Source organism: Dermacentor albipictus, chromosome 10 (genome assembly GCF_038994185.2).
Source record: "Dermacentor albipictus isolate Rhodes 1998 colony chromosome 10, USDA_Dalb.pri_finalv2, whole genome shotgun sequence".
Lineage (NCBI taxonomy): Eukaryota > Metazoa > Arthropoda > Arachnida > Ixodida > Ixodidae > Dermacentor > Dermacentor albipictus.
In genome coordinates this window covers 87417493-87439254 of record NC_091830.1, presented here as the reverse complement: position 1 = coordinate 87439254, position 21762 = coordinate 87417493, and the positions used below count along the sequence as shown (strand labels likewise).

Genomic DNA, 21762 nt, shown 5'->3' with positions numbered 1-21762 from the left:
GTAATCTCCGAGGCCGCAGCACGTGACGCAGACGTCCGCCACAAGCGGCGCTCGTTGCCTTTTCGCGGAGGAGAGTAAAGGGAGAGGGCCAGGAACCGAGTTTACGGACAACGCGGCTGGCATCTAGTAAAGGAAAAGGAGGTATGGTGGTTGACGGCATTGCATTCTGCCGTCGCTTCTGTACCCGACTTGTTGCGGCTGAAACATCTTAATGCAAAGCAAATGCCTGGGAAAAGCAAATTTCAAGGCGCGTGGCTTCACAACGAGGCTTACAAAGACTGGATTGCACTAGATACGACGAGTGAGCACCGTGCAAGATGCAGGCCTTGCGGAAAGACCTTCGATATCACCAACATGGGCGAGTCGGCGTTTAAGAGCCACATGAAGAGTGCTAAGCATGCTGGCGTCATGGAGATTGCAGCCAACAGTTCGGTGCGAAGGTACTTAGTTCCAAGTACGGGGAAACAGTCAGCCGTCCCACCTCCTTCGCAATCGGGAAATCTAGACGATGCTTGCAAGGCACACGAGCTGGTGACGAACGCAGAGATTCTGTGGACTTTGAAAGTTGTCACATCGCATTTCTCCTATCGGTCGTCGTCGGAAGCAGGCCAGCTATTCCAGCGTATGTTCCCGGACAGTGGCGTGGCCAAAGCATTTTCTTACGGAGAGAAAAAATGTGCGTATGTGACGTGCCATGGTCTGAGGCCCTTCTTTTTATCTGCTCTGCAACGGGATATAAAAGATTGCGATTACTACGTGGTACTCTTCGACGAGTCCACGAACGACTATCTCCAGCGGAAACAATTGGATGTTCACATCCGGTTTTGGAATTCGTCTCACAAGGTGGCAACGAGGTACTATACCTCGGTGTTTATGGGGCACTCGACATCCGAAGACATCCAAGGAACGCTGCTGACTGCGCTCGAGCCTTTCCCTCTTGAGAAAATTCTTCAGATTTCAATGGATGGTCCCAATGTTAACCTGAAGTTACTCGAGAATTTCCAAGAGCACCTGCATCAAGCATACCAAGTTCAATGTCTGGACATTGGGACTTGTGGCCTCCACACCATGCACAACGCCTACAGGGCGGGTGTTACAGCAAGTAAGTGGGGACTTGACTGTCTGCTCTCCAGTCTGAGCGCGCTTTTCCATGGTTCTCCTGCAAGAAGGGAGGACTTCTCAGCAGTTACCTGTCAGGAAACTTTTCCCCTGAACTTAGTTGCCCACCGGTGGTTGGAGAATGTGCCTGTGATAGAGAGAGCCTTGCTCTTGTGGTGTGACATTAAGAAGTTTATTGCAGCTGCAAGGAAGAAGGAAGTAAGCCCCCCCAAAGTGTGGATCATTTCACAACTTGTGCGAGTTTGCTAGTGATGACCTATTGCTAGCAAAGCTTCAATTTGCACTGGGTGTGGCCATGACCCTCAAGCCATTCCTCACTGAGTATCAAACGGATCAGCCCATGGTGTTCTTTCTTGCAAGAGACTTGGAAACTGTGGTCAGGAAGCTACTGACGAAGTTTCTGAAGTGCTCGGTCTTGTCTTCAGCAAAAGGAGCCACTGGTCTGCTGATGGTGGACATAGAAAGCACAGAGAACCACACTCCACTTGAAAAGGTGGATGTAGGCCATGCCGCTGAACAGACTGTCCGGAAAACTAAAGCAAGCCAAAAGGACGTGTTCCAGTTCCGCATGGAATGCAAACGCTTCTTGGTCAGCGTGACAAAGAAGGTGCTTGAGAGAAGTCCACTGAGATTCCCAATCGTGAGGAATTTGTCCTCTCTGGACCCACGACAAATGTGTACTAAACCAGATGAGTGCCTGGCCAGCTTCAGAAGAGTGTTGGATGCCCTCATTACAGCGGGAAGAATGTCTGAGCACCAAAGAGACACTGTACTAGGGGAGTACACCGAGTTCCTGCAGGAAGAGATGCATAACCTGCGAATGTTTGAGGAGAACGTAAACAGGTTGGACGAGTTCTTGACTGAGCTGATGCAGTTTAATTCATCATGTGGGGAACTGTGGAAGGTTGTCAAACTTTTGCTCGTGCTCAGCCACGGACAGGCCACTGTGGAGCGAGGGTTTAGCGTGAACCGCCAGGTTGCTGTAGAAAACCTGAAGGACCTGTCGTACATTTCGCAACGTATTGTGTGCGATGCTGTGGACAAGGCAGGGGGCGTCCTTAATGTCCCTATTACAAAAGAGCTGAGGACTGCTGTATCAGCTGCCCGGCAGCAGTATGCTGCATATCTGGAAGCAGAAAAAAAGAAGCAATGTGATGATGTAAGGGAATCAAAGAGGCGCTGCATTGACAAAGAGATTGACGCAATGAAAAAAAAGAAAAAGAAACTCGAGGCAACAATAGCTGACCTCCAGGTTTCAGCGGATACCTATGCCGAAAAGGCAGAAGCAGCAAATGATCTGAAGTATGTGGTCAGATCAAATAGTCTGAGGAAGGCTGCACGAAGCAAGGCTGAGGAACTGTGTAGCCTCAACCAGAAGATTCAGGAAAAGCGGCAGGAGCTCCCCTGAAGTTGCAATTAGCACTTTTGCAGATTGGATTGCTGTTCGACATTGGTGCAGTGCATTGGAGTGTGTTTTTCTAGACAGAACATATATTATGTTGGTTTAGTGCAATACAATCTGTTCCTTGAAATGTTTTTCTTCGACTTGGTTCAGTAATATTATGTTGGTTTAGTGCAATACAAGCTGTTCCTTGAAATGATTTTTTTTCGAATTTGTTCAGTAACATTATCTTGGTTTAGTGCAATATAAGCTGTTCCTTTAAGTGTTTTTTTTTTTCGACTTTGTTCAGTAAAATTTGTACCTGATATTGAAAACTGCTGCATGTAGCATTGTGTCGAGTCCTTGAAAATACTCCCACTGAGCCTTGAAATTCCTTGAATATCCTTGAATTTTCCCCTTTTGAGTCTGTACGAACCCTGTGAACTGAATTTGTGGCATTCCTCGTGATGTCTACAACACGCACTGCGCAATGTGGCATCAAACTGAAGACACCTGAGTTTGTCCCACTACCTGGGACCACTGCCAAATTGTAAACACTGCTGGTAGCCAGTGTTTACAATTTCCTGCAAGTGCAAGATACTGACTGCCTCTATGACCAAAATTCATCATTCAGGGCCTTGTTTATGCAGTCACAACCTCATTTGAGCCCTGAACAACCCAGGTGCTACAGTCCTGATCCTGAGCAGTACCAGCAGACGAGGAGCTCAAAGAAGTTTTGTCGGAGTGTAAAGATGTCTCCAAGCCAGAACCAGGCCAATTCAACATTCTGCCCATTCACCTGTACATCAAAGGAGGAGCCCTTCCAAAATCTGTCAAGCCAAGGCCACTGTCGTACACAAAGGGAGACAAGGTAACTGAAAAACTGTAAAGGCAAGTAGAGCCAGGTATGCTTTCTCCAATACGGTCATAGGGAGTGGGCTATGCCAATTGTGCCAGTGCTGACGAAAGACATGTCTGTCAGGATCTGTGGTGAGTACAAGCTAACGGTGTATGCAGCATGTGTCATTGAACAGTATCCACTTCCAGTCATCGACGATACTTTTAGATGTACCCGACACCTATAACCATATTCCATTAGATGATGAGCTAAAGAAGATGATGACCATCGGTACCCACAAAATGTTTTGCTACAACCAACTACCTTTTGGAGCGTTCTACGCATCAGCTATCTTTCAGTGCATTATGGAAAATATACTTGGCTGTCTAACGAGCATATATATATGAGTTCCTCGTGGCAGAAGGGAAATGCAACAATGTATCAATCTCAAGGTACTCCATAATTTTCATGAATGTGCCATATAAATGCAGGAGCAAAAGTGTTCCTTCATGAAGTCGGAAGTATCGTAGCTGGGACACAAGATCACCAGCAACGTACTTCATTCACTGAAGAGCCTGGAAGCTGTGATGAAAGCGTCAAGTCAGAAGAATGAGCGAGCTGCATTCCTACATTGGTGTGCTCACTTGTTACAGTAGTTTCCTTCCGAGCATGGCAGTGATGCTTGTTTCGTTGCACGAATTTCTGAAGAAGGATTGCCATTGGGCATGGTCATTGAAGCAGCAACAGTCCTTTAAACAATTTAAGGAAGTGTTCCATCATGCCAGAATGCTCACACATTTTGATTCAGCCAATTCGCTGTGCTTCGAGTGCGACGCCTCTCTACATTGTATAGGAGCTGTCTTTCCCGTCGCTTTGCCCCCGTTGACAAACCTATCGGTTTGTTTCTGCCTGCAAACACTGATCCAAGCCGAACGAAGTTATTCAGAGCTCATGTGGAAGGCCATAACATTGGGGTTCAGCATAGCCAAGTTAAAAGCTACCAAGTTACGTGTCATCGGTTCAATTTGTCACTGTATAGTGGGACACACGTACTGGCACATAGTTTCGTGATACAGCAGTACCTACCCTGTCGCACATCTGCAGTGACCCATGTCGGTGTGAAAGAGATTCATGAAAGAGTTCATGTATGTACCCTTGCCATATACTCAGTGACCGAAGTCGGCACAAGGGTTGGTGCCAAACCGTTACCTCAGTGCAGCAGCTCAATGTACTGCACATTAGACTACTGGCAACCTGTTGACCCAGGTAGGTGGAAAATGGCTACGTACAAACACACACACACATACATAGTTCCCAGAATACAATAACTATTCAAATCTAGCAACACAATGGATGTAGAGGAAAACTAGCCATAAAATTATACAATTTAAACATTGAAGACACAACTAAGCACGATGTAAACAAATTTTCATCAATCAAAATTGAAGGAACTTGTACACATAATATGCTACCAGCAAGGGTGTTATAAAAACATAGTTTGACGTGGTAGTTGCACTATCACCGGGCAGCTTGTTCCCCTCCAATATTGTTCATGGAGACAAAGACATTTGAAACAGCTGCGTTCTACATATAACTTCAATTTGTTCATATGATCAGTATGGAGGGGCACAATATTAATGCATATTTTAGAAAAAAGTGTAATATGAAAATATTTTAGTTTGTATTTTTATGTGTTGTAAGCTTTTCCCTATCAAAAGTTTCTTTAGCTCATTGATAACTGCATTCAAGAGCAGTTGTGGACAGCAAACTGGATTGCCAATTTTTTTTCTGTAATTTTATGTCCAGCCTTGTCCACTGATCTCACACCATCCACACACACTCAAGTATTTGCAACACCTGAATATTATATACAAATGTTACATTGTTGTGTGAAGTGCTTTTGCCTAATGTGATTGGTATGACGATGCCAGAGGAATTCTGGTGACAAAATGAGGTAAAGGTATTTGAACTCATTAATCAAAGTCAGCAGCCCCTTTTCTTTCTTGTAAAGCCTTTGTGAAAACTTATTAATGTCATTCTGCAAAATAGTACAATCATCCAAGTTCGCAGTTACGAGGGCGAATCAGGAAGTCTTTCCGCCAAGTTTTTATTAGCCAGAACATGACGTGATCTCCTGACCTCGAGCTCAGCGTCTAAATGATGTAGTCACCGCTAGTGCAGCACATATTGAATATCCTTATAGCATTAAATTGAATGTGTTTGTCAATAAAGAGATTAACATAATTCACCACTCTATGGTCCCTGATTGTGAATACTTTCTGTACTGTTATTAGAATACATTCCTGGTGAAAATTTGTTAATCTAATTATGAATATGTGTAATTAATGGCTCTCTCAATATATCATTCTTGTATTCAAAGCTCTAAAGGTTCGCAGGTCCAAGTGTCATGCACTTTATTTCTTTTTACTAAGCTTCTGAGTGAAAAATAATGCTCCTTGTATGCATAATAAATTTTAATTCTCCATCAATACACAAGTTCCTCAAACTGGCAAAAATGGCAGTGCTTTTCATGTTAAATCTTCCCATTACAAGTTTGCAGCTACATCACATCTTATGTTTTCGACATCTTTGAAGATGCATTCTATTTCTGACATGTACGTAATTGTGTTTGAATGCTATCTTACATTATTCCGTGTAGACTGTTGTTTATGTCTGTTTTAAGTCACCTTGTTTATTCATTGCAAAATGATACAAAGGACTGCAAAGTAGGGAAGAAGGCAGTGTTTGTCTTCATTTCACCTTTTTTTGCTGTCTTTTGTCTAGTCCATTCTCAAACGTTGCTCTATAAGTAAGCCTTAGTGCTTACACTTCCACCACGCATTGTACTGTACATTTGTGGTTTCCACCACATGTTTATTCTTGCTTGGCACTTCATTTCTTTATTATAAAACATGTACCTATAATGAATCCTCGTAAGGTATGACAGTATGAAAAAGTAAACACATGAGAGCTCATTAAGTTGTATTGTCTTTCCCACATTTGTTAGACTCTCTTTGACATGCTGAAAGGAGTTTCAGCTTTTGTTTTTTATGTCTTTGCATTGTTCTAACTTCAGTCAGGATATCTTGACCTGCAAATTTTATTTTTGTCAACATGTACCTATATTTGTTGGTGTAAACAGTACTCGTGTGTGCCTTGTGTACTTTATAACTTAAGGTGGCAGTAAAAGATTTATTGTGTTTTGAAGCTGGTGGGGGCCATCTTTTTGTTTTTTTGCAGCAGAGCGGCAACAGTGAAATTCATTGAAGCACCCAGCCAGTTGTAATATAACATTGGTTGGGTGCTTGAATGCATTCCACTATCACTGTTTTAAGATGTGTGTGTGCACACACACGCACCCACACACAAATATACACAACACACACGCTGTCCGAAAGAGCTAGGTCTGCTACAAGATCCCATTTCGGATGTCTGATGGATGTAGGGATTTGTATTTCTGGATATCCAGTGGACGTCCGATGGACGTCTGCGGCAGACATTTATCAAATGCTGGTCATATTGGAAATGGAAATCCATAGGATGTTCAAGGGATATCCGTGGTTGCTTGGGATTGCACGGGCGAGGTTCCTCCACTGATGCGAATTAGTGCTATTGCATAACAAAAACAAGTGGCAACCTTTGCTTAGACCACTGCTTTCTAAATATTTTGTTCTGTAAACATGTCATACATATTAGACTGAAACAAGAAAATTGAAAAGCTTATATATAGGTTTGCTGATATTTGCCGAACAAGTAGCTGGAGCACTAAACAAACACACACAAGGGCACAATAAAATACAGGCTTTCCAGCATTCTATTGCTTCTCTTTGTAACATATCTTTATAATACTGATAAAGTGATGCTTTCGGAGCTGTTGCTGGTATTTTGAAAATGTGTTGAACAAAAATAGTCTTAAGACCATAAGAAACAATTTCTGTTGGAAAGTAGTAATGCAATTTATTTGCAAGACGAAAGTGTAAAGCATGCATGAAGATTGCAAAATATGATGGACTGTGGTGCATCTAGCTATGCTTGAGATAAACTGCTTGTCAGTAAAATTGATTTTTCTTGTCAGAAAAAGCTTTGTTTACAACATCTCGTGAAGGCAAAGCAGCATGTCAAGCCACATGATACTTGGTGAACGAAATGCTGAAAGATCTGGGCCGCATTAGGAAGACCGAAAGGCATGCACAGCTATTCGAACAGGCCGAAGGGTGTTCTAATTGTGGTCATGGGTATATCTGAAGGTTCCTGAGGAATCTGGTGGTAGGCTTTCACCAGGTTGGCCTTGCTAAACATGTTGCAGCTGTGTAGTGCAGATCTAAACTACTGAATGTGAGTTATATGGCACTTGTCTTGGACAGTGGCATTATTCAGAGGATGGTAATAACCACAGAGATGCCAGTCACAGGTCTCCATGGACACCATATGAAGTGGCAAGGGCCAAGAACTGGAGGAGGGATGAATGAAGCTAAGGTCAAGCATGTGTTCAAACTCCTCTTTAGCAACAGTTACACAATCCGGCATGACGCAACAAGCCCAAGGAGACATGGGTGGGCCGGTCATGACAATATTGTCACGAAAAGACAATTGAAGATGTGCCCGGCGTCGACGAGACAGACAGTTGTACAAGATAACGTACAAAAACTCAAGCCAGCGTCCTCAGTCTCTACTTCTTCTTCAGCGCCCACCTCTTGCTGAGCACACGTTCCAGTCACCTCTTTCTCAGTACTGGCTCGTGACACCTAGTGGCATTATTCCCATGCCAGAAGAAAAGCATCGACCCGATGCTTACTAAAAGAAAGTGGAAGTTTGGAAGTCATATCAGATCAGGTTGGCGCCGCCTTAACGCGCGAAATGCAGTTTGAGGTGACTAACATGCACTATTTTGAGTGGCGCTGTCTACGCCGAGGCGACGCGGCACCGTCGGAAATGACCTTCTCTAACGTGGCATATCACTTTGTAGGGTCCATAGTGTCTACTCAGCAGCTTTTCCGACAACCCCTGGCGACGGATTGGAGTCCACACCCAGACTTGGTCACCTGGCTGGTATTCGGCTTGCCGATGTCGAAGGTTGTAGTGCTGTGCGTCTGTACTCTGCTGCTTCGTGATGTGTATGCGCGCGAGTTGACGAGCTTCCTCTGCTTGTTAAGTTGCTCGGCCGTCGGGAGTAAGTGATGCGTCGGTGTCATGCGGAAGCATTGCGTCTAGCATGGTCTGCACCTCGTGCCTGTAGACAAAACGGAACGGTGTGAATCTTGTTGTTTCCTGAATGGCATTGTACGCGAATGTAGTGTACGGCAGGACTTGATCCCACGTTTCATGCTGTGCGTCTACATACATAGACAGCATGTCAGCAATGGTTTTGTTTAGCCGTTCCGTCAGTCCGTTGGTCTGCGGATGATAGGCAGTGGCCTTGCGATGCTGCGTGCAGCTCAGCGTGCAGCTCAGCTCGAATATGTCCTCTATCAGTTGGGCTGTAAAGGCAGTGCCTCTGTCGGTGATGACGTGATGGGGCACCATGTCTGAGGACTATGTGATCAATGAAGAACTGGGCAACTTCATAGGCCGTGGCACGTTGTACAGCTTTCGTCTCGGCGTAGCATGTTAGATAGTCTGTGGCAACTATAACCCACTTGTTTCTGCTGGCTGACAAGGGAAAGGGTCCCAGAAGAACCATGCCAATTTGATCAAACGGCGTGCTAGGTGGTGCGATGGGTTGGAGTAACCCCCCGGGCTTCAAGGACGGTGATTTCCTGCATTTACACTCACGGCTGCTTTGCACGTAATGCTTCACAGTGGTAGAAAGTCTGGGCCAGTAGTACGTCTGGCGTACTCTTGCAAGAGTGCAAGAAAATCCCAAGTGTCCGGACGTGAGCTCATCATGGCAGGCTAGGAGAATGTCATCATGGAGAGAGGCAGGTACAACCAATAGATACTCTTTGTCGCTGGCACTGAAGTTTTTCTTGTAGAGGACACCATTTCATAGGTAGAAGGTCGAGAGACTGCAAGAAATGTGTCGTGGGATTGTAACGTTCTTGCCTTCTAGGTGATCGATGAGAGGGCGTATTTCGGCGTACACGCGCTGCCGTATGATCAGGTCAGATGGGGTGAGCGCCCCAAGGAATGCGCCGCCTTCGTCCATGTCCTTATCGCAAGTTTTGACGGGAGCGCGCGAGAACGTGTCCACATCTTTGTGGTTGTGGTCCGATTTGTAGACGATGGAAACATCGAACTCCTGCCGACGCAGACTCCATCGAGCAAGTCGCCCGGACGGGTCTCGTAAGTTGGCTAACCAACACAAGGAATGGTGGTCTGTCACCACCTTGAAAGGGCGACCGTACAGATAAGGCCGAAATTTCATGGTGGCCGACACGACCGCTAGACACTCTTTCTCGGAGGTGGAGTAGTTGATTTCGGCGCATGAAAGGGTGCGATTAGCGTAATCGATCACTCGCTCGACGCCTTCCTGGTGTTGAACGAGTACAGCGCCAAGACCGATGTTGCTTGCTTCGGTATGCACCTCGGTGTCATCATCCTCATCAAAGTGAGCGAGGACGGGTGATTCCTGCAGGCGCTGCCGTAACTCGGTGAAAGCTGCGTCCTGCTCATGTGTCCAAAGGAAGGGTGTGTCTTCTCGCGTGAGGCGTGAGTGCTTCGGCGATCCAGGAGAAATTAGCGATGAAGCGAGGATAGTACGCAGACAGACCAAGAAAGCGGCGTATTGCTTTCTTGTCGCGAGGAGTCGGAAAAGCAGCAACAGCAGATGTTTTGTCTGGGTCAGGCTGGACGCCGTCGGCGTTCACGACATGACCGAGAAACTTCAACTCTTCGTAACCGAAGTGACACCTTTCTGGCTTTAGTGTGAGATTAGCAGAGCGGAGCGCAAGTACCGCCTCTAAATGCTTCAGATGTTCTTCGAAGGTTGCTACAAACACGACGACATCATCTAAGTATACTAAACAACTGTGCCACTTCAGACCCATCAGAACAGTGTCCATCATTCCCTGGAATGTGGCCAGTGCAGAACACAGGCCAAATGGAAGCACTTTAAATTCGTACAGGTTGTTGCAACTGTGCTGTCACAGGCGGCGCATTGCTGCTTGGAACGGGACCTTGGATCGCTTTCTGCACTTCACTTCTCACGAGGGCAGAAATGGAACCGAGCGTGGGCTGAGGCGGGCAGCTGAGCCGTTGAAGCTCATCATGCATCACAGAGCGGATAAGGCCTCGGAGAACGTCCAGTTTCCAAAGGCAACCACGTCCATCAGTGAAGCAACATTCGAGTGCCTGCCATGTGTAGCTGAGCGTTGGACCGAAGCTGAAGTAGCGTTCATTTGCCTTTCATAGGAAGCTGAGCGCTGGTGTAGCATCTTTTCCATCGTGGTGGCTTCGGTTAAGAATTCAGCCACGGTCTTCAGCGAGCTTCTAACCAGACCAGCAAATAGTTGTTATTAGCTAGATGGCGCAGCTTCTTTTCCTCTGACATGGTAGGGTCCACCCGACGGAAGAGGCGCACTATATCCTCTACCTACGACGTCACGCTGTCATTCACCAGATGAATGCGGGATTGGAGCGCCCATTCAACTCGTTCGCGGCGATCAGCATTGGTGTACGTCTCCAGCAAGGCACGGCGCAACTCGAGCCATGATTTGAGGAGCCCTTCTTGATTCTTGTACCAAGTGCGAGCACCGTCCTCCAAGCTGAAGTAAATGTTTCTCAACTTCGCCGCAGCGCTCCATTCGTTTATCTCAGCCATGCGCTCAAACTGGGCTAACCAGTCTTCCACATCCTCGAAGACATCCCCATGGAACACTTTCGGCACTCGGGAGATTCCGCAGCAGGTACTGAGTTGCCGTTGGGGCTGCACCTTGCATAATGGTCGATAGAGAGGTCAATATGTTCCTTCCATACTGGTCTGTGGGGGCGCTGACGTTGCTGCGGAGAGACGATCAAGCTCCGGAGGCAATCCTTGGATTCTCCTGCTGGCCTGGTGAACAGGGGTGTCCACTAGAATGGAGCTGGTACTCCTGCTTCCAGGAGGGGTTTGTGGCATCGGATGAGCCATACCCCGCACCTCCACTAGTTTTGTCACGAAAAAACAATTGAAGGTGTACCCGGCGTTGACGAGACAGACAGTTGTACAAGATGGCATCCTCGGCCTCTACTTCTTCAGCACCCACCTCTTGCCGAGTGCGCGTTCCAGTCACTTGTCTCAGCGCTGGCTCGTGACACCTAGTGGCAATATGATGTGTCATGCTGTGAGCGACCTAGGACTGAAAGGAAGACGGTCGGAAGACGTCTGAAACTCTACATGGACGCTTGACCAAGGGTTGTGATTGGCCGTGTGTGCCTAGAGAAGCCGAAGAGGTGGAGCGCAACAGGAAACTCCTTGGACGGCTAAGCTCATCTCGGAGACCAAGATGCAGCTCTGCCACAAGTCGACGACGAGTATTAGTGCCAAAGATAGTTGGGTGCAATGACGAGCTGGCGCACAGCTGCGATGACAAAGATCCAGTAAAAGGTATGTCTGAGGCCTATATTAAGAGTTGCCGACTTTTGCCCATAGGTCTGGATGGTCGATCCGTTGACCACGGTTAGAGGAGGCGAGGTATGAGGATGGCGGCACTCGGCCAACGTAGAAGGAAGGATGCGAATCTCGGAGCCAGTGTCGAAAAGATGGCAGACTTTGGTGACGTGGTCGGTGACATGGGAAAGGCGACTTGATCTGGGGCCAGGAACAGCGGTCGCTGTGAGGGTTCGGCCTAACCATTTCCCACGTAGGAACAGGGCTGCCGGTACTCGTTTGCGCACTAGCCATAGCGACCGTGGTAACAGCAAAGCATAATGGGAGGAGGAGAATGGTGTTCAGAGTGTCCGGGGCTGGGGCGGCGAGGTGATCACGAAGAACGTGGCCAGCGTGTTTGGATGGCAATGACCTCATCTGTCAGTTGGGCTACTTGCTGTGTGAGCTCCTTGTTAACTTCGAAGAGACATGCATAGCTGTCGCGAGCACCTGCGCAGTGGGACGGAGGGTCACGACGACGATCAACTGTGGCCACGGAAGGAAAAGCCAACATCCATAATCTTGTCGGCCAATTGGGCCAGAGATTCCAGTGTTGAAAATGAAGACGCAGTCAGGATCATGCGCACCTACAGTTGAAGGCGCTACAGGAAAAGTTCCCGGAGAAGTGCGCTGTCAGTTGAAGGAGCAAGGTCTCCAGCCAAGGCGTGCATGCAATGCAATAAGTCGGTAGGTTTGTGGTCACCAAGCACCTCCAGTATAAGTTACTATAATCGATGCTGCTCTGTTTCAACAATGTGCTGGATGACCATCGCCTTAAGGTGGTCATAGGGGCGGTGGACAAGCAGAGAGTTAAGAAAATCGTGAGGAATCATGGCAGCAGCAGGTGGAAGTGCTTCAAAGACATTGGTCGAACATGGTCAACTGCAAACTGAGGCGGTGGCTACAGAACAAGGATTCGGTTGTAACAATCCAAAGTGCCGAGTCCAATGACCAAAACTCTGGGAGCTTAAGAGTGGAGACCTTGGCATTGCAGGATAGTGACGCTGGCAGCAGTATTTGATTGGGAGGATCCGAGGCCATGGCTGACTGGACAGAAGGCAGATGGCAAAGACAACGGGGCTCAAGCTCCTTGCGGTGGTAGTTCCGGTGAAGCAGCTTAGGCACCCAGAGCTAAGGGCGATGACACGAGATCCCGAGTCACCATATTGTGGGCGAAGAAAAACCAGACAGATGCTTGCCCCTTGTGTCCACAAATTATATTTTAGTCGAGCCAGCTCAATCAGGCAGAATCTTGATTTCTTCAATTCCACCACTCTCGCACCATCTGCGTGCCGGGCGTGTTGTCGTCGTCTTTTGTGACAGGACCATTATGGCATGTAGTAGTGTTCTGCAAGCTTGATCTGTCTGGTGATCTTATACCCAAACTTGCTTATAATGTACCCAGTCATTTTTTGTGATGCATTCATGAAATATCAATTTGTTCTCAGTGGCTGCAATCACCAAACATAATTACATAAGTCCTATCCAACAAACACTTGCGCTCTGGCTGGATGTGCATGTAATAGACGTTTCAGTCAGTCACCCTTTCTAGACTTGACCGTGGCAGTGTAATAAATGAATCAGTACATTCCTTTACGCTGTGCATGCCTGACACTGGGTAGCAGTATGGCCTGGAAAATGCGAGAATATGTCGGATATTTATTAGTGCCGCGCAAATATTTGAAATTTCGAACGCAAATCAAATAGTTGTTGCTTTTCCTTTCGTATTCTATTTGAGAAGTCACTATATGAAAGTTTATAATATTCACTTCTCTTGAATACGTAAAGAACATTACTTATTGGAGTCTTAATTGACAGAGAACAATGAAAATCAGTACCGTTCCGAATGACACTTCTGCAGGGAAGCTGCAGTTGCAGCACCAGTTCCTGAGTGAATGCACATTGCAGATATAAATTTGGCCAAATGGTTTCCAGTGGTTCATTCTGCACGCTTCACTTCTAGCCGAACGTATGCAAATTTGTGATCTCAGCATATGCAAAACAATTTATTATTTGGCCAATTGCACCATTGTGTTGCCCCTTTAAAATAATATGCAGTGCTATGGCATTGCTTTTCTCTCCTTGAAAAAACTCGAAATTCTACGTGCATCTGGTGACATGCTGTTCCATAATTCATTGCTGCCATTGTCACAGTGCACGAAATAACTTAAAGCAGTTTGTTTTCATTCACAAGGTCTGCAGTGGAGTGTATGTCGGTTTGCAAACAATGTTTCATGCATTTAGATATGTCTGTAATTAAGCCATGTAAATACAGTCCATTAGCCTTTCTTTCAGGAGGCCAACTCCAGGCAAGCTACATGTCATTCTGTTTAGAAATAAAATATTAGGTTCAAGTTCTGGAGACTTTTTCTCAAATACAATAGACTTCCGTTAATTCAACGCCGGTTAATTCAATTTTTTTGTTAATTCGATCCCTGCCAAGAGTCCAGACCAGCAATCATGCATTTATGCGCTATAATTTCTGTTATTTCAGCCCGAAGGTTAGCTTTCGCCAGATAATTCAAACTTGACAAGTCCACAGGGACACAATTGACCCCTATGGAGAGCTGGATGGATAAGTGAGAAAACAGCATGGTACAAGGAAGTACTTGTTTGCCGATTAAGAATAGGGCCTACTTACGGTACTCACTCGCACCTCTTGAATTGGAGAAATTCTCAACTTGTAGTAATTGCGGCAATAATCTCCCAGTCTCCATGTTCTAATGGTCTGCAGTAGAAGCAGGAAGCAAAAAGTACTTCCCCTGTGCATACTGCAAAAACGTAGCTGTACACCTTTCATTTTTTCTTAGCAATGAACCATTTTTTAATCTGCAAATCATCCTCCACATTTTAATTGAAACAGATTATCTGAAAATAATTTGGCCAGATAACTTTAGCATATCATTGATAGCCCTTGTATGCAAGAGTTCTTTTGAAGCTCTGATATCACTCTTACATATTGTCGCATTAGGAAGGAAGGAAGCAGGAATAGACGGAAAGACAGGGAGGTTAGCCAGTCGGTGGTGGTGGTGGTCGTGTTGCAGCAGGTGGTGTTAGCCAGTTCTCAGACCGGCTGGCTACCTTGTGATGGGGAAAAGGAGTAAGGAGAGTAAAAAATAGTATAAAGAATGTCACAAAAGGAAGGAAAAAAGCAAAATTGGTTGCATTATGTTTTCATGAAATGCAGTTGCAATACCCCATGTCACTAAGTTGTCAGTGTAATTATTTTAGTAGCTTTATCTTTTATGCCATTTGCAGTGACCGCTTTCTTTTATGCTCTTTTACAGCCATGACATATCTGCCATGAAGAATACATTGACCATGGCATCAACACTTCATCTAACATTACAATTTGTCATGCCGCTCTTTGCCATACATGAAAGAAGTGTTTGATGGCCCTTGTGCCATCAAACGCCACAGATCATCATCATCTGTGTGATTGCTACCTGTGGTAGTGTTGTTTGGCACACAACAAGATCTGATCTTTTACGATCAGGCTCATGTTCTCGTTGCTTCTAGTTCCTTGCGTGGGTGTATTTTTTAAACATTTTTTTCAGTGTTATTCTGTTTGAGCCATTTCATTATAATTTCGTACATAGTATTTCTTGTTGGTAATTGATTGTTCATAGACTGGAATGAAAATTCAGTAAGCCAAATCTGTTTTAGTGCATGAAATAAATGCTCATGTTTGATAAATGTGCATTGTTCATTCTTGTTGATACAGTAAAGTCTGTTAACTTAAAAGACTTTGAGATACCTCACCTGAGCATAGCACTAGAGTATTTCATGAGATGATGTGCTAAATATGTGGCATTGACAACAAGGCAGGGAGAAATTTTGACATATCAAAGTTCAAGTTAATCAGGGCTTACTGTGTTTCCATGCTTGCACTTATAGCACGTTTAGCCATTTATTCTATTGGCTGCTCCAAGAGAAGTTGGGTGATTACACTTGGAAGTTTGTTATTGTCATTGAATGCACTTGCTATCACAGAGACTTATTAGCAATTAAATTTTTTAGCAAAGCGTTATGATGCATGCGCTTACTCCATTTCTACATTGGTACAACTACGGTAGTGACAGTTCTACTGACACTTGCCAATCATTTTTCTCTAGTACCATTTTTTTGAAATGCCTCAAAGATTTGTTTTTACAAATAAAAGTAATTGGATTGAATCCTAGCACAATAGAGAACTTATTCTCCTTCAATTTATATATGATATTAGTTTCTCAAAATTTTAACTGATTATTTTTCTGTGGTCCCGGAAAGTGGGAAAGTGTGCAGGGCTTGGGCTTAAAATGAAGCCCGGGAGAGAGCTATAAGATAGGCTATACATAGCCTATAAAAATCTTTAAATATAAGCAAAATAAAAGCATTTATTTAAGCTGTATCACTTAAATAACAAAATGAATCGTAAATATAGTTATAAAGAGCATTGGTAACAGGTATCCTTAAACGCATATGAAGGAAACTGCCGCAAGAAACAATAATGCTGAGACATTTGCATACTTTGAATTCTTTTGCACACAAAATTTGGCTGAGATTGAGCCAAACTTGCTACGAACAATTTGTTTTGCTCAAGTACTAGTAAAACTAGTGTAAAGTTGAAAAGAAAGAGGAAAATGAAGTTGAAAATTCATAATTATGGTACTACTGTTCCATATGATCTATTTGCATGAAATTTGCAGAGAATGCAGAACAGTTTTTTCCAGTTGAACATTCTCCTGCTGTGTCAGTAGTATCCTCATAACCCTTGGGAACTTACCTTTCCAGCCAGGCTTTCTTTGCTGCACTCTGATATTAAGAATTTAGGTTCAGCTCTCTGAGTTCTAGAGATTGTTTCAATCCTTCTCTAGTTGCTCAGATATAACAATTCCTGAGTTGGCAGGTTAACCAACTCTTGTAGAACCTGCTCAAAGCCTATGTTGCAGAACAGTATGGTTTAGAAGTGGCTACCTCATAGCATGAAGCCAATTGCTTGTGCCACAGCGACGAAATCTTGCTGCTGAAAGCCTCAGCCAAATGTTGTGGTTTGCCCTAATTGCAGCAAAATACCAGGTTTTTGCTCGTCAGCCTCTCACATGTAGGAAGCACAGCCTTCGCCTGAGCAGTAGTGAAAAGTGAAGAATCAACTGTTGTCAACTCTGCCAGGACTAGTGCTCGCTTGTTGTTACACCAGGAAAGCTCGAGATGTGGGCAGTAGTTGTGTTCGTTGTGAGCCTCATCTGTAGAGCATGTATGAAATTATGAAGCTCCTCAACCTACCATTCACCCATTAGAATAATTTTTCACAGTATGCTTGCTCGAGCAATGTCTTAACATTCTTGCACATAAAAGTAGGACGTTGAAGCATAAATACAGAATCAAAATCTAGAAACATTATTTTGCAGAACAAAAATGTCATTTTTCAGTTTGCATCTCTCCTTAATCAGCCCAGTTGCACATTGAGATAGATGATGGATTTCCAGACGAACAGCTCGCACGTAGTTTACATTAGACTCGACAATGCCTGTGGTCTTGCATTTTTTGGGAGGGTAACAGGGCAATAGCATACTATGCCATATTAGGTCCATTCCCCAGAATCAACTGAGTGCGATGCATGCACTGAGCTGAGCCAGATTATACACTGCAAGAAGACATTTTGGGCTTAGTTTCTCTGCGAGATTAGCGTAATATTTTTCTTCAGTTTACATTATTTATGAATGCATTTGTTAAGGTCATTGGCATCTTTATTTTATTTATTTATTGTATTGCTTAGCAATACAATATGTCTCGTAGTGAAACAGCTCAAATTATGAAAACATAGGCAAACAATGCTACAGCAGCATCTGACCATTGATCTTGGTTGTGTATTTAGATTACGGACAGAGATATGTGCAGTGCAAACAAAACCCAGTTTCAGGTAAACGCTGTGTCTGGTCGCCATATGTTACACAGAAATTTTACTTTGCTGTGTCTTATATACGAAATAGCTTGGAAAAGAACTATTTAACCACCGCTAAACCATAAACTACTTGTTACTCTCTTATTCTCATAATTAATGTGCAGCTCCCAACTTCATTGCGTATTGGAATGTCTGTGAGTCTGATAATTACGCTTCAGATTCTGTTCATTGTTGATAACTTTGTTTCCCTCTTTCTCTCTCTAGCTGTGTGCCACTGGTGGACCAAGTGCGTCATGTTGTGACCCCCACCGTCTACCAACTTGATGATATGCTATGTTACTGTTTATTCGTGACATCTTTGTTACTGGTCTCTTCCATGGCATATTTTTTTGCACACTATATTTTATCTTTTGCAGCTACTCTCATGCACATTTCACTTCAAGGTTCTTCCTTGGAGTTTGTTGGGGTTATTATTCTGTTTCAGCCTTTTCATTGTGTTTGATGTAGGCATTCCTTTATGCATAGTGGTTTATAGTAGTAATTTGATGATTGGCTGCTAAGCATGAGGTTGCGGGATCAAATCTCGGTCACGGTGGCTGCATTTCGATGGAGGCGAAATGTGAAAACACCCATGTACTTAGATTTAGGTGCATGTTAAGGAATCCCAGGTGGCCCAAATTATTCCGAAGTCCTAGACAACGACCTGCCTCAGAATCAGATTGCGTAAAACACTCGAATTTAATTTTTTTTCTAGCACTCATTGAGTGTTTAATGTTGATTAAGAATACTGTTCCCTAAGTCTGTTTCAGTACATAAATAAGTCCAGCGAATGTTATAGCTATCTTAATTCTTAATATTTTGAACCTTGCACTTGTATTATATGATCTTTCGGTATCATTAGCATTTTATTGTTCGTGGTTCTCCAACAGAACTTGAGTTATCGCACTTGGAAGTTCACTTATTACAGGCAATGACTCTTAATTATACAACTCTTTTAACAAAGATCTAATGCACTCATATTGGTATCATGCTAGATACATTTTAATTCTGTATTTTCTACTTTTTGCAGTATGCCTTCTTTGGTACCTTGAAAAAAATTATCCCCGTTACTACCGTCTCAGCACTAAAGTATAATTCCAGATTCAAGACATTGTTTATTCTACTTTCAGTTGTAATGAGTCTAGTATGTTTTGTTTTTGCTTTGTTTTATGGGCCATGCTTATATACATATAAAAGTGACTTATACGCACAATATATTCATTGTTGAGACGGCAGTGCTAAGACATTGGCAGCAAAGCGTTTTTATGCCGCCTGGTTCCTTTCTTTCTGTAGATTACCCTTTCAGTTCTCGTGTTTTTTTTTTTCAGCTTCAAATTTTCTTGCGTTTGTGCAGAACAGTCGTGTTTCTATACAGCAGTCAGTGAGACTAGGGTTTTTATGCTTTGTTTTCATTTTTAACATGTTTCATAATGTGTGTGGTTTTTTTTTCTTGTACACATATGCATGTGCATGGCTGTCTCCTGCTCTCCAGCAACCAAAGTATTACAAGATTCTAATTTTTGTGTTCATTTTGTGCCCTGCTTGTCTTGAGTTAAATTAGTTCCTGCACAGCAAAACGATATATCTTGGTCAGCCTCATTGTGAAGTTAGCATGATTGTTGTCTTCATTTGACACTTTTCTTTCTCCGTATGTGCTAAGGTTGCTCAGATATCTTATGCTTAAGAAAACAAAGTATAACACAATAATGTAGCTGAAATAATGTTAGCGAACAACAGCATTGCTCGAGCAACATCCAGACCACAGTTTGCTGTTCTTAACATTGTTGAACATTGGTGTGTTTTCTAGATGTTTCAGATGTCAAGCAGAGTTGTGTACAGTGTACTGTTGAACCCTGTTGCTATGTGGCTAACAGCTGCCAACCACTATGCATATTCTGCCAAGAGGAATATTATTTTACAGAGTGTTTTGCAGTAATAGCAGAGAGAATAAATACCTTCCATAAGATGACAAAATAGTGCTAATAACGCTGTGCACTCGAACAAAAGTAATTGGTATCAGTTCAAAGGCTGTATTGTGCTAGCATTCTCATCATCTGAGGAACCATATCCTGTCTTGCTTCTTGCATTTAAAAAGCAGTCATAGCTCTTGTATGGTCCTATATAAAGCAGATACTTCAAGTGTATGTATTTGTGATGCCAGCAGCTATGTTTCTTACTATTGGTCTTATGTACAAGACTGCTTGCTTGGCATTGGACATTAGGCTTCCTAAAGAGAAAACTGAAAACTCTGCAGCAGGAGCTTGCAGTAATACTACACTTCCCGTCCTCTCAACTTATCATCTTCTTTACAATTCAAAATATAATATTATTTCTTGGCAGGAATAGGTATGTGTGAATTTCACCAACTGAACCATTGAGAAACCACACGTAAATATATTAGGCAAATCAAAACTACTTGACAAGCAATGCTATGTTTGGTCTGATCTGAAATTGCCTTCAACACATCTTCAATGTAGAAAAAAAGCAATGATTAGTATTAGTACCTATCTTGTGTTTTTTGTTGGCATTTCGTAATGACAATTTTGTTTTCAAATGAAAAGTATTACTATGGTAACCTCTTCTAATTTGTTTATGCAGCATGGAGGCCTTCCAGCTGTCAGGCTGCAGCTATGCAAAGTGACAAGTCACATCAAGGATGCCGCCACCACTGTAACTTCTGTGACTATAAGACTGATAGTATGTCTCATCTGAAAACACACACCATGTTCCATACAGGCGAGCGGCCGTTCGAGTGCCATTTGTGCCCTCAGAGCTTTGTACTAAAGCATGATCTCACGGTACACCTGCGCACTCACAATGGGGCCAGGCCATTTCAGTGCCCTTCATGCCCTCGGAGCTTCGCACAAAAGGGTAATCTCGTGGTACACCTGCGCATTCACAATGGGGTGAGGCCATTGCAGTGCCCTTCATGCGCTTGGAGCTTCTCGCGCAAGAGTCATCTCAGGGCACACTTCCGCACTCATACAGGCGAGAGGCCATTTCAGTGCCACTTATGCCTTACGACCTTTAAAATTAAAAGCAGCCTAAACAGGCACCTGAGCCATCACAAAGGCAAATGACCCTTTCAATGCTAGTTCTGCTTTTACATCTTTTTTGGAAACGGCATACTTTACTTGTAATTCAAGAACACTTTGCAAGTACTGAAGAAGTTGTGTAAGACAAGTAACAAGCTGTGGGTCTAGTACCAAAGATATGCCTTCATCATTACAATTTGAGGATTCCTATACATGTAGCAAACTTCTGCAATGTAGACTGTGCTGTTAGTGCACATGCATAGCTTCATGCTATTCTGTGATAGCACTTGTTTACGCTTGCACTGAGTTTTACTTGATTGTATTTGTTTGTCTGATTTTGATGTGTGGCTATTAAGAGGCAACAGCCACAAAATAAATGATGCTTGCTCTGGCAGCCTACATTTTGCTGTGTCTCCGATACTGCATTCTCAGTCCCCGGGCCTTGTGTAGCAATGGCAATCAGAAATGTACGAACATGTTGAAAAACAAGGGCTTTGTTGCTTGAGCAGGGTCATAAGAAATACCACCATTTGACGACGGCAAGGACATTAAATGGACATTCTACGTCATTCACATGGAGTTCTACTTCGAAGGTAAGAGTATTACAAAGGAAGCGCTGAAGAGAATGCTTCGTCTTGGCTCTCAAATCAAAGTGAACTCAAGTCTTCAGTGAGTGATGTTCTTATTGTAAGGTAAACCAGTTCACCTGCAAAGAGGCGGTTGAAATTGTGGAGGGCTTCTAGGACCTCAAGCCGAGTGATATTGCAGAAAGCTTCAGATTTTTTACACATGTCCAAAATAAAGACAAATCAGTCCAGCAATCTACTGTCGAGCTCTGATGACAAGCTGACAAATCCAACTTTGGGGACATGTTGGATCTAATGCTACGGGGCAAGATTG

The 21762-nt window shown here is 43.8% G+C and overlaps 1 long non-coding RNA gene and 1 pseudogene across 1 annotated transcript; both read left to right on the top strand.

Moving 5' to 3' along the window:
* On the top strand, positions 1-6545 carry LOC135910257 (uncharacterized). Its single transcript, XR_010566968.2, has 2 exons — positions 1-141; positions 3183-6545. It is a non-coding gene; the product is annotated as an uncharacterized lncRNA (long non-coding RNA).
* Positions 151-21263, top strand: LOC139046673 (uncharacterized; annotated as a pseudogene).
* Positions 21264-21762: the final 499 nt, after the last annotated feature.